Source organism: Rousettus aegyptiacus, unplaced genomic scaffold, assembly GCF_014176215.1.
Source record: "Rousettus aegyptiacus isolate mRouAeg1 unplaced genomic scaffold, mRouAeg1.p scaffold_m13_p_8, whole genome shotgun sequence".
NCBI classification, from domain to species: domain Eukaryota; kingdom Metazoa; phylum Chordata; class Mammalia; order Chiroptera; family Pteropodidae; genus Rousettus; species Rousettus aegyptiacus.
The window spans coordinates 34,443,213-34,456,089 of NW_023416311.1; the positions used below are offsets into that span (position 1 = coordinate 34,443,213).

The 12,877-nt window shown below is 35.4% G+C and overlaps 1 long non-coding RNA gene across 1 annotated transcript in view; it reads left to right on the forward strand.

Annotated features, from left to right (window-relative positions):
* Positions 1-4,230: 4,230 nt before the first annotated feature.
* The window catches only part of LOC107520881, a 58,026-nt gene continuing 49,379 nt past the window's right edge, over positions 4,231-12,877 (forward strand). The window contains exons 1-2 of the long non-coding RNA XR_001599453.2: positions 4,231-4,717; positions 12,380-12,578. This is a non-coding gene — a long non-coding RNA (uncharacterized LOC107520881). The remainder of the gene's footprint in view (positions 4,718-12,379; positions 12,579-12,877) is intronic.

A 12,877-nucleotide genomic window follows, 5' to 3' on the forward strand; every position in this document is an offset into this window, starting at 1 on the left:
ACACTTTAAGAATCACTTTTCTCAGCTGTCTTAAAATTATGGAAGAATGCCCAGAAGCTGATATTTAACAACCATGGAAATATATCTACTTGAAATCTTACAAGTAAAAACAACTTTGAGAGGCCAGTTCCCACTTCAGTATTTGGCACTGGATAAAAGTTTCATATCCACATTGGAGATCCACATTCAAAGGCAGAGACACCTCAGTATTCACATTATTTTTATTTACCTAAAAATAACAGCTAAAGAATGCACAGCTGATGTTGATCCCTGGCGGCATTTAGTTTGTTTACGCTCTCTCTTGGCTGCGCCCATTATCATGTCTGCAGCCCAGCCTTTGGACATACTTAGGGGAGCCATACAGATTACAATCTAATTACAGAGAAGTATAAAAACAAAAATCTCTGCAAGCAAATACTGAAATATTCTAAGTGAACAAAAGCTATAATTGCTCAGATTTAAAAGTAGCAAGTGAGTAAGCAAATATATATAATATAAAGTGATATAACCTCAGGTTATTTCTGTGTTTCATTTTTATATTCTTAAACTTTTTTTTTGCAGTGTAATTGACATACAATAAATGGCACACATGTAAAATATATAATTTTATGTTTTGACATATATGTATACTTGTGACACTACCACCATTAAAGTAATGGACGTATCTTTTTCCCTCTTCCTTGTCCTCTACTTCGTTTGTCCTTAAGCAAGTGCTAATCTGCTTTCTGTTTGTACATATTAGTTTATACTTCCTAAAATTTTATATAAGTGAAATCATACAATATATACTCTTTCTGTCTTCTTTTACTTAGCAATTCTTGTCATACAGTTTACTTTTACATGTTATAACCCCCACACTAGTTTTATTTTTGTTTAACGAATTATCAGCTAGAGATTTAAGTGATAAGAAAACTGTATAATTTACCCATTTCCAGATTTTTAAAACTTTCCTCAAGTCTTTTTATTTGATCCATGGATTATTTAGTAGTGTGTTGTTTAGTTTCTAAGTTTTTGAAGATTTTTCTATTATTTCGTATTGATTTCTAATTTTATTCTGTTGTGGTTGGAGAATGCACTCTGTATGCTTTCAATTTCTTTACATTTAAGGACCAGGGTATGGTTTATCTTGGTATCTATTCCACAGACCCTTGAAAATCATGCGTAATCTCTTGTTGAGTTGATTATAAATGTTGATTAGATTCTGGTAGTTGATGTTGAATTCTTCTACTTCCTTGCTCATTTCCCATGTAGCCGTTCTATCAATTATTGGGAGTGGTGTTGAAATATTCATTGTGGATTTGTCTATTTCTCCTTTTAGTTCTATCAGTTTGCTTCATATATTTTGCATTTATGTTAATTGGTGCATACACATTTAAGATTGCTCTGTCTTCTTGGTAGATTGACTCTTTAATTATATAATGTTCATTTTGGGGGGAGGTAATTTTTTTTGCTCTTCAGTAAACTATTGATATTAATATAGCCATCCTTGTTTTATTTTTAATGTTTGTATGATAGTATGATAGATTTTTTTATATCCTTTTATTTTCAACCTATGTCTTTGTATTTGTAGTGATTTCTTGTAGTTAGTATATAGTTGGGTGATTTTTTAAAAATTCTAATCTGCCAATCTCTGCCTTTTAATTGATATATTTAGATCATTTAATGTAATTATTGATATATAGGAACTTAAGATTGCCATTTTATATTTTGTGGGTTTCTTTTTTTTGTTGGTTTTCTGTTTCATTGCTCTGCTTTTTTCCTTGCCTTTTTGTAGGTTACTTGAATATTTCTTAGAATTTTCTTTTGATTTATTTATGTTTTTGAGTCCCTCTGTCATCTGGCTTTTGGGTGGTAGTTCTGTATATCTATATTTATCTCTATCTCTATCTGTATCTTGTTGCAGTCTACTAGTGTTGTCATTTTATCCTTTAGAGTGAAGTATAAAAATCTCACCTCCCTTTATGCTTATCTACATTTCTCCATTTATAATTCTTAAATGTTTTCTCTATATACATTTAGAATCTCATCAGACAGTGTTATGATTATTGCTTCAATCATGAAGCATACCTTAGAAAATACAAGAAAAAACTCTTGTATTTACCTAAGGTTTCGCTTACTAAGTTTCCCCCCACCTTCCTGATGTTCCCAGCTTTCTTCTTTTATTATTTCTTTTTGTTTAGTGAATTTCTTTAGTCGTTATTTTAGGGTAGGTTTACTGGTGATTAGTTTTTTTTCTTCATCTGAGAATGCCTTGATTTTACCTTGCTTCCTACAGTATATTTTTACTAGCTATAGGATTCTAGATTGACAGGTATTTTCTTTTAGAATTTGAAAATATCGTGCCATTTCCTTGTAGCTTCCATGGTTTCTGATAAAACTGCTGTCATTAAAAGAGGTTCCCTCTATAAGATGAGATATTATTTTTTTCTGGGTGCTTTCAAGGATTTTTGTTTTAGTTTTCAGAGATTTAATTATGTTATGTCTTGGCATGGATTGGTTTTACCTGTTTGGTGTTCACTCCTCTTCTTGAATCTGTATGTTCATGTGTTTTGCTATTTTCTGTCATATTTACATATTTTCTTTTGAGCATATCTCATTCTCCCCTTTTGCTAGGACTCAGTGACATGAATGTTATATCTTTTGTTATAATCCCATAAGTCACTGAGGCTCTCTTTATTTTTATTTTTCAGTCTATTTTCTCTCTGTTGCTCAGAGTGGGTAATTTTAATTGTTCTATCCTCTAGTTCACTGATTATTTCCTATGCCATCCTCCATTCTGCTGTTCAGCCCATTTACTATGTTTTTATTTCAATTATTATATTTTCACTTCTAAAATTTCTATTTGATTTTTCTTTATATCTTTTATTTCTTTGTTGAAAACAACTTTTTAAAAATGAAGCTTCTCTCTTCATTTGTTTCAAATTTGTTCTTAGAAATTGTTTTTTAAAAAAGCATTTTTATCAGGGCTGCTTTAAAATCTTTGGCAGGTAATTTTAACATCTCTATAATGTCAGAGCTGGAATTTGATTATATTTTTAAATTCAGTTTGAGATTTCCCTGATTCTTGTTATGATGAGTGATATTCAATTGGAATATGAATATTTTTGTATTAGGCTATTAGACTCTGGATCTTATTTAAACTTTCAGTTTTAGGTAGCTTTCTTTGACACCACTCATGTTGGAGAAAGGGCGCTTCATTAGGGTGGGAGTTTTATTTTAGCTTCTTATTCAGTCTCTGGTCACACCATGGGGGAGGAGAGACTTGTTACTAGTTTGTGGAGATGAAAGACCTGGCTTCCTTCGTGGCCTTCTCTGATACCACTTTCCCCCCAACTCCCACCCCCAGCAGGGGTGTTAGAGTGCCCCATTAGGGCCTCACAGGGGTGGAAACCTAGGCTTCCCACTGGCCTTTTGCTGGTACGGATGTGGAACTGCAGTTTTTTCTGTGCTGTTCCGCCAGAGTAGAGAGGTTGTCTAACGTTGTCTGTCTTGCTGAGCTGCCCCTTTCATGGTCTTCTGGCTGAAAAGAAGAGATTTTGGCTGATTTTTTGTCTGCAGGTGTTTCTGTTTTTGGCTTGTGCACTTGTTCAGCATCAAGTCTGGGATATATGAGGCAAAAAGAAAACCCAGGGAACTCATCACCCTGTTTGTTCCTTAGGTCCTGAGTTCCCTAGCTGGTTTGCCACCTTTTCTCTGCCTTCCAGAGTTGTCTTACGTTTGTTTTATACATAATGTACAGAGTTTTTAGTTGTACTTAGTGAAATGAAAAGGGAAAAGTCTAGGTCAGTTTCGATTGATGGCATTTTTAAAATTATTATGGGTGATATTTTCCTGCTTCTTTGTATACCTGATAATTTTTTATTGGATACCAGGCTGTGATTTTCATTTCATTGGTTACTGGATATTTTGCATACTCGTAGATATTCTTGAACTTTGTTCTGGGACTCATCTAAGTTACTTGGAAAGAACTTCAACCTTTTAGATCTTGCTGTTAAAATATTTTAGGCAGGGCCAGAGCGGTATTCCACCTAGGACTAATTATTCCCCACTGTATACAAAGTATACAAAGACAGACCCCTTTGTATACTCTACCCAGTGCCCCATAAATCTTAATCCATCCTCCTCTTCTGGCTTATGGGAACAGGCACTGTTCCTGGTCTAGTGTAAGTGCTGGGTACATCTTCCTAGTATTCTTTTGGGTGTCCCTTTCCACATCCTTGGACAGTTTCTTCACAAGTATATAAAGATAGGACTCAGCATAATACTACAGGGGACCTCTGTTGATCTCCAGAGTTCTGTCTCTGTGCACCTCTCTTCTTTCTGGTGCACTGACTTGCAAACTCTAGCTGCCTTGGTCCCCTGGCCTCTCAGTGCCACATCCACAATTCAAGCATACTATTGGGCTCTGCTTCGGTTTCTCCTCCCTGCACCATAGTCTGGAAGCTCTCTCAAGACAATAAGCTACGGCAATCATAGGGCTCATCTGTTTGTTTCCCATCTCTGTAGGATCACTGTTTTTGATTGACTAATGTCTTAGTGAAAACTGTTGTTTTATGTAATTTTGCTTATTTCAGGTGAGAGGGTAAATCTGGTTCCTGCTACTCCTTTACGGCCAGAAGCTCAATATCTGTTTTTGATGTCTGCAAAATGTGTGACTGGAATAAATCATCTCTCAGCCTGCTTCTAGCTCTATTATCCTATGGTGTTATAATTTGAGGTGAGTCTATGGTGTGAATGGGATCATTGCTCTCCCTTTCTATATGTGGAATGCCTAGTCACAGGATAGACTTTTAAAAACAAATACTTAAATAGCCCAGCTAAGTGCTAGTTACTGTTTTAAGTTCACAATCCTTTATCTACAACCCTTCAAGCCAATTTTGTATTTTTCTATTTTATAAAGGTCAGTATACCAAATATAAGTTTATACTCCAAGCTGAGTCTGAGGCAGCACTCTGTAATCAAATACATTCATATTTCTGAGGAAAAAAAAAAAGTGAATGTTAACACTTAGTGGGATAAATAAGGATTATATATTAGCCTAATTTTAGTTCAGGTCAAGTTCTGCTGCTAAATAATCTTGTCAGTTCTTTAGGTTTTTAGCTGTTTGGTTTGAAAATTTTGGGGTGTACTAATTTAATTTTCACGATCAACCTTTGAAATAGGTGGTATACTTATGATCATTTTATAAATGAAGCATAGGGAGTTAAGTAACTTGTTCAAGGTTGTACAGCTAGCAAGGGATAGGGCCAAGATTCAAATCCAGATATCTTGGCCTCAGCATCTGGGGTCTTCATCCATTGTATATTACTGCTTCTCCTCAGGGTTCTTCCAGCCAGGGAAATCTATGAAGTCAAGCCTGGCCCTCAGTATTTTTCATGGCAAAGAGTTTCTTAAGGACTAGATTAGTCTGCACTAATCTAAACATCAAGCAAGCTTTACATGCCACATTCCTAGAGCTCTAGCATTATGCCAGACCACACATAATACTATACATTATTAGTTACCGAAGAGAGAAGTAGAGAAAATGTGGACAGTTAAATTCAGTTTACTTTTGGAGGACCATTTGGATTTGCATTTACTATGTTAGGGAAAAGGGATCCATATTCATCTTGCAACATTTTAAATCAGTTGACAGGCATATTGTCTCTTTGTCTTCATCTCTGCTAAGAAAACTAGTTTGGACACTTGTTTTTCTATAAACTATTTTCCCATAATTTTATCTTTGCAACTCACTTTCTTTAATTTAATTCTGTTACTTAAAATTTATTCAACAAACATTTCCTTTTTGGTTCCTCCCTTCTATCCTTCTTAGGGGGAAAAAGTACATTTCTAGATCTCTTACATTAGGAAAATGTTAATTGTATATTATGGCCCCAGAGAACACATCACTTTATCAAACAAATACTATGGTTTCTCTCCACCTGTGGGTTTGTGTATAAGGTTAGAAATATCAGAAGTTAGGTGATGATGGCACATGCGATATGTTATTGGTGTTAAGCTTTCCTTATTTTTTCAGGTAGAAATGTAATTGTCTATCAATGTTTATTTAAGAATCATCTAGGAGGGTCTTGATAAAAATACAGATTTCTGGACTCATCAGGGGCCTACTAAATCAGACAAGAGTCCAAGAATCTGATTTAAAACTCAAATGCTGAGAAGGCAGGTGCCATTTCTTTACTGTTCCTACCATCTCCTTAATACTGGAAATAATGCTACACATAGGACGGTTGCTGAACAAATGTTTTTTTGTTTGAATTTTCTTTTGTTACATTAATGTTAGGTAAGGTGGAGCTATTTGAGTAAACAACTTTCTTTGCTTTCAGACTGAGTTTTAGAGGTCTATTAACTTCCTTCTGCATAATTAGTACTAGAAAATATCCTTTACCAGCTTGCCATTATTGACAATGACAAAGAAATTTGCTTTTCAATAATGCATTATCACAGTATGTGAAAGTGTTTGGAGGGTGGGGAGCAAACCGTTTTCTATTCCAGACAACAATGCCTTGCCATAACCTTGACATGATGTACATTAATTTTACATTATACCCAGGAGTCAGGGAGAAAATTAAAGCTCTTGTTATTATCTCTCAAAAAGGACTGATAACCTTCTGGCAGGAGGCTTAGGCATGCCAAGACTGTGCCTATCTATCCATCTCATTATGATCTATTAACTAGAATGCCAGCTCTTGGACTGAAAATCTCTAACATAGTCAGCTCTCTGGCTTTCTCTTTAATGAGCATTTATTTAGCCTTTGGTTAGAAAACAGTAAGTTCAGAGCTATGAAATCTGATTCTGACCTATACTCCACGTTTTTTTTTTTTTTTTTTTCACAATTCCTCGCATACCTAGATTTAATTTTAACCTGGGAACTATATGGTACAGGGAAACTGAAAAATAACGATGACTGGATTTTTTAACACTAGGACTAAATAAATCAACTTCATGAAATAAAAAAATTGAGTAACCTACACTTCACTGATTCATCAGCCAAAATGTCTATCGTTAAAAAGGAAATAAAATAGACAATTTAGATTCTCAACTCTAAGCCTAGATATTTGCTGAAAAATAGTAGTATATACTTGATGAAAGGAAAATAATCTTTTACAAGAACTGAACCAAAATACTTAGCAGTTAAGAAGATTGTAGCATTATGCGGTTTTCCACTAATTATTCAAATAAAAAAGCTTTCTTTGTTAGTAAAAGTGTAGTATAAGGTGTCAAGGATTTCTGAATGGCATGTGACATTTTGCACTGAGACTACTAACAATTTCTTAGAATAAAAAGAAGTTTAAAATATAGATATAAAAAAAATGTTTATCTGCTCCTTTCAGTTTCCAGAGTTAACATAACAACATTCCTTTTGTCTGGTTTTTTGGGTTGGATGTTTCTATTATAAACATGTACTAAATTATTTTGTAATCCATCCAGAGGCAACACATTATCAACACGGCAAAAGTTTGGGCCAAATTTGTACACACTTAGCCTGGGAACAGACAGAATGACTCCACCAAAAGAAACAGTGATGGTCATCCCCTCAAAATGCATTTTAGCTTTTGTAAGTTCAAAGAGACACTTCTTAAAATAGAATTCTTCTTCATGAAATAGACTTCTTTACTTTTTTTTTTTTTAACTGATGAGGTTGTTTGTGTCTATATTGGATGTGCCAGATGGAAAGGTTTACTCATTAGAGGCAGCTGTTTTAGCAAATTACCTCACTATAGCATAATGACAGAGTTACAACAGACTATTGAAGAAAATCCTTTCTCTTCCCAGTGAGATCATGAAAACTAGAAACAATTTCAATGAGAGTTTTGATTTACTTTGGAAATGGCTCAGTTGGACACTTGGGTGATAAGATGAGGCCTTTTTTGTTCATATTTCATTCAATATTTATATATAACCGTGTAAATATAGGATATAGATTTACAATTTGATTTCTTTTTCAACTAATGGATTCATTATCTTTGGCGGATGATCTCATTAGTTCCTTAAGTATGAATGATTCTACTGGGGAAGATTTCTCCCTTTACAGTATCCCATTTAAAATATGTGTGCCTTTCACATGATCGTAGATCTCCCTTTCATGTTGGAGCCGCACAATTATAGCGTTACTCTTGAGAGTCTTATAAGGTAGAAATTTTCCACTCAGGGTTTCCTTGCCTGGCGAAATCCCTTTAGTTCTTAAGGTAAAATTTTCTCAATAGGATGCAATACTTAAATAGAATTTCCACTGATGCACATAGAATGTTAACAAGGAGGTAGAAATAGTATTTATGTGTATATGTTCCTACATATACAAATTTAACTACAAATTTAAGTTATAGTGTTTGTGTGTGTATACCTATTCTCTTGTATTCTCATAATAACCTTGAGATGTAATTCTTCCTATCTAACAGGTGGAAATTTCAAGTTCAGTTATATTTGATGACTTGTTAGGCCAAAGAAGCTATTAGGTGGTGAAGCCACTCTAGGTAATTTTCAACAGTGGTCAAAATCTAACATTATCTATAGGCATCCAATTAGAGCCATAATATCAGGAAGCATTCACCTGAGATGTGAAGATGCTTCATTTCTTTTTTAAATAACAGACACGCATATGCATATTACTGCTGTGAACATCATGATATGGTAAACTTGGAGAGTCTACTACTATGTGTGTAAATTTTTATGATTATGGTCCATTTTGTTTTCTATAACACGTTGTGAGTGTCCATGACAAATATCACATAGTTTAGTGGGAGGGTGGACACCGGGGTGCCATAACTGAACATCCTGAACATCAGAGTTTATCCACATGACTTTAAATGTCGAAACGTGGCTATGAGAATTCAGGTTGTCATTCAGGGTTCATTATTTTCCCCAAAAGCTCAATTATTGTTATAATAATTTAGACTCTAACTCTAGTTACTTCCTTTGATGGCATTTAGTAGAACTAAATTTTATAAATCTTATATCTTTATGAGGAATCAAGTTTATGTGATCTCTCTGCATATATAGAAGCTTCAGTCTTATGCATCAGAGTAGTCTCTCACCTATAGAAACATATAAATAGATAGAGATATATTTGTAATGGCCAAAAGATAAGCAGTTGAAGGTATTAAAATTCTTTTATCCTCTTACTCCTTAATGGACATTAATCTTTTGGGCTCCTATCCAAAGAAATGATGGTTTTTCTCCAGAAAATGTGGAAACTCTGCCTCAGCAGGCTGTCCAGAGCATCAACACAGCAATAAGGAACACTGGCTCACTAAAGCTAAAGAAGCAATGGAGGTGAAATCAAATCAAATGAGTGTCCTACAAGGCCCTGCAAATCAGGACAAGTCACATGGGGAAGTTCTACCTCACTCCTGAGGGACCCCTATTGCTATGTCTCTTTTCTCATGCTTTCACATTCTCTTGAAATATAAGAGCTATCGGAGCCCCAGTGCTGTGTTAGGAGCTTTCCTTGGGGTCATGGTTACTACTGACAGCAGTGGGACAAACAGGGAACGATGCCTCCCAGACCCAGTGATCACGAAGGTTAAAAAAAGAAGAAAGAGCTCCACCCAGGCTAGCAAATTCTACTGCTGGGATTATGAGCAATTTAAGAAGGTTCCATATTCGCTCACAAGTTAAAGTTTCTAAGAAAATTTTCAAAATGCAAAGTAGCTTAACATTCAGTACAGCAAACACTTCATACTTTCTTTCCTATCTTGATCATTCAGGAAGCAGGGTTTCATTCTTTCGGTCCCAAATTGCTTTGAAGTGTCTTGCATGAGAAGGCCATAGCTGGGGGGGGGGGGCGGGTACACTGTGGAGATTTTTAGCTGGGTTCGGTTCTGGGTGTCACATTTAGGCACAAATTAGCAAAGTCGGAGGGGTAAAATAATCGTTGCAGGGAAGTCTGACATGGTGGACAAATTAAGGAAGAGTTCTCAAATACTAGAGGCAACAGGGCACTTAAAATTCAGTCACAACTTGGCTGGAGTTGAGTTAGTTTTATACAGAATATCTACTAGTTCAGCTAGTGCTTATTTATCAACAAAAGTATTACAGCAATTATCTGAGTTCTTAATCAAATTTAGTCTGCTCCTGAATATTCAGAAATGATTCTTCCTGAATAATGCATAGTTTCTCTCATCATTTTCTTTTTCTCTGAGAGGCTCCAATGCATCCAAATCCTTTTTTATTTTTTTCCAGCTTGTTCATTTTAGTTTAATATGTGGTTTCCTTAGATTTTTTTCCTACAATAGTTCATTATCTTCCTTAATCTTTTAATTTTGTCATCGACAAATTCAGCTACTTCTCACCTCATCCATCTTCTAGGTTGTTAATATACTGAAGAATAGTGGTCTTGGTATTGATTGATCCCAAGGGAGCTTTCCTATTAATCACTTCAATCCTAAGGTTAGCCATTTTTTCTTACTCTCTGTGTTCTCCCCATTAACTACTCTTTATACTATGTGCAGATTTTAAATATTCACATCAAAATAGTTTCTTTTTACTACATTCTTAGTATTTCTCATCAACAATTGTCTAGCACTTCCACAATTTTCCTGAATCTTATGAAACTAAGCCTATGTATAATGAGGGGTTGGACTGGATGACCTCCTTACCCTAATATTCTGTGATCTATCTTTGTCCCAACTAGAAACCAAACAAGTGCTAGGGTCTGTCACAGAAAAGAATAATTAGCACGTCCATTAACTTGGGTCCTGTTGGCACATCGAATGTTAACTCTAATTACCAATAGATTTCAACTGAGCTCTACTGTCTATAAGTGACTGTGAGTAAATGATAATATATTTTATTTGACATCATACAGACTAATCCTTGATCTAATCCTCAGTCAGCTTTCACAGAACTACTGATAAGAAGCTGAAGGTTCTAAGCTAGCAGATTCAAAATAGACATGAATGCCAGTGATACAAGAAAATGAAATTAAAACATATGTTGCTTTTTTTGATAAATCAGAACATGGAACTTATCTATAATACTCTGCTTTTTAAAGTGTTTATTAAATTGGTTCAATTTTTTGTTTTTTAAGAAGTGATATAACCTATTATTAGTAACACAAACCTATAGACTGGCCAAATATATATATATATATAATTTAATATGTATATAATTTAATATATATAATATATACATATATATAATTTAATATGTGTATAATTTAATATATATAATATATACATATACATATATATGTATATATGTATATGTATATATGTATATACACACACACACACACACACACACACATATATATATAATTTAAAACCACTTTTTTTCATTGATTTTGGAGATAACATATGCATTCCTGCCATCACAGGAAATTATGATGATGCCCTGTGGTTCTCCTGTAGAAAGGTTTGCTGAGCCCTGGTATGATGACAGGTACAAATCACAAACCATGTCTTCCTGGCCCAGAAACTAAGGCTTTTTTTAGGATCACCTCCCCAGGCAGATACCAGAGACTACCAAATTCAAAATCACTCTTGACCTTCTCTCGGAAATATAGTGTCCTTTGGAAGGGAGACCCTTGCCCCACATGTGCTTGTAGTTCTGATTTATTTATAGTCTGCAGATCATTCTAGCCACTAATAATATCATTGTTGGTGGTTATAGTAGTAAAGCACTCTCTCAGTCCTGATCTGCTCATTTCATATCACTAGCTGACTGGGCCTATGGTCACACTTATAAAGTCAATAGTGCTTATTGTTATGTTGACAGTGATAATTCTAAGCACCAGGTATTGAGGCCTTTGGGCTAAGTGCTGCCATACATTATTTCAGTATTCCTGACAACAGCATTATAAACAACATATTGTTATTCCTATTATTTGATATTGAGTCCAGTGAGGTACTGAAATGCTTAACTACTTGTCCAAAGTCTGAAATTTAGGCCTTCGTGTGGCTGGGTCTGGAACTCTAGCCAGTCTGATCCTAATGTAGGTCCTTTACACTTGACCAAACTGTGAGGGGCTTTTAGAAAATAGCTCTATGAAGACAGATGAATTATAAGTAGCAGTGTTTATATCTTCCTTTTTTAAAGTATCATTAAAAATATTTCACAGAAATTGTTCTAAAATGTACACTGCCTTACATAATTGAACAGAAACTTCTCAGGGTCATCCCCAAGGAGAGCATCACATACACTTTGACAATCTGGGCTTCAAAGCGGAGCTTCCCAGTTGTGTGACTGAGCAAGGATTTAATCTCTTGGAACCTCAATTTACTTATCTGTGGAAACTGGAAACAATATCAGCCACTTAGTGACACTTCTTTTTTTTTTTAAGAGATGAGATGATGTGTGTCGAGTGCTCAGATGAAAATAACAATTATTCTCCATTATTGTAAGTCTGAGCTACAGTGATTATTTCCATTTGCCTTACAGATCTTTTTGTCTTAGAAAGCTATACAAAGTATGGATTTATGTGTCCTGGTGCCAGAATTGGTCAGATTGGAATATATGGTGCTCCTGTTTGTTTGTGAGCCACTGTGGAATTGGAGCAGCACCCAGCAGAAAACAGGCGAGAAATACTCTGGCATCCATCATCCCTCCAGCCCTGCAGAGCCCACTATGACCAGAGCCAGTGAGTGATTTCATTCCCCAGACATTTGAAGCCTCAGGATCCCCCAGCTAGTTTCTCCGACTGTGGCAGTCCCAGAATCCCCTCACAGAAGTGGGTCTATGCTAGAGTGAGGGGCAGGGGACTTTTGGGAATTTGATCAGAGCCTCCTCGGCAATTCAGCTCTGTGATGCACTTTTGGGTCCACTAGGTCAAAGCCTAATCCTGCTGCTCAAAGAGGGGGATGATGGTCATTGCTCATGGTTTATAGCTCAGGAAGTGTACCGGGGGGGATGTGCTGGGTCCAGGCTCAGCATTTCTAT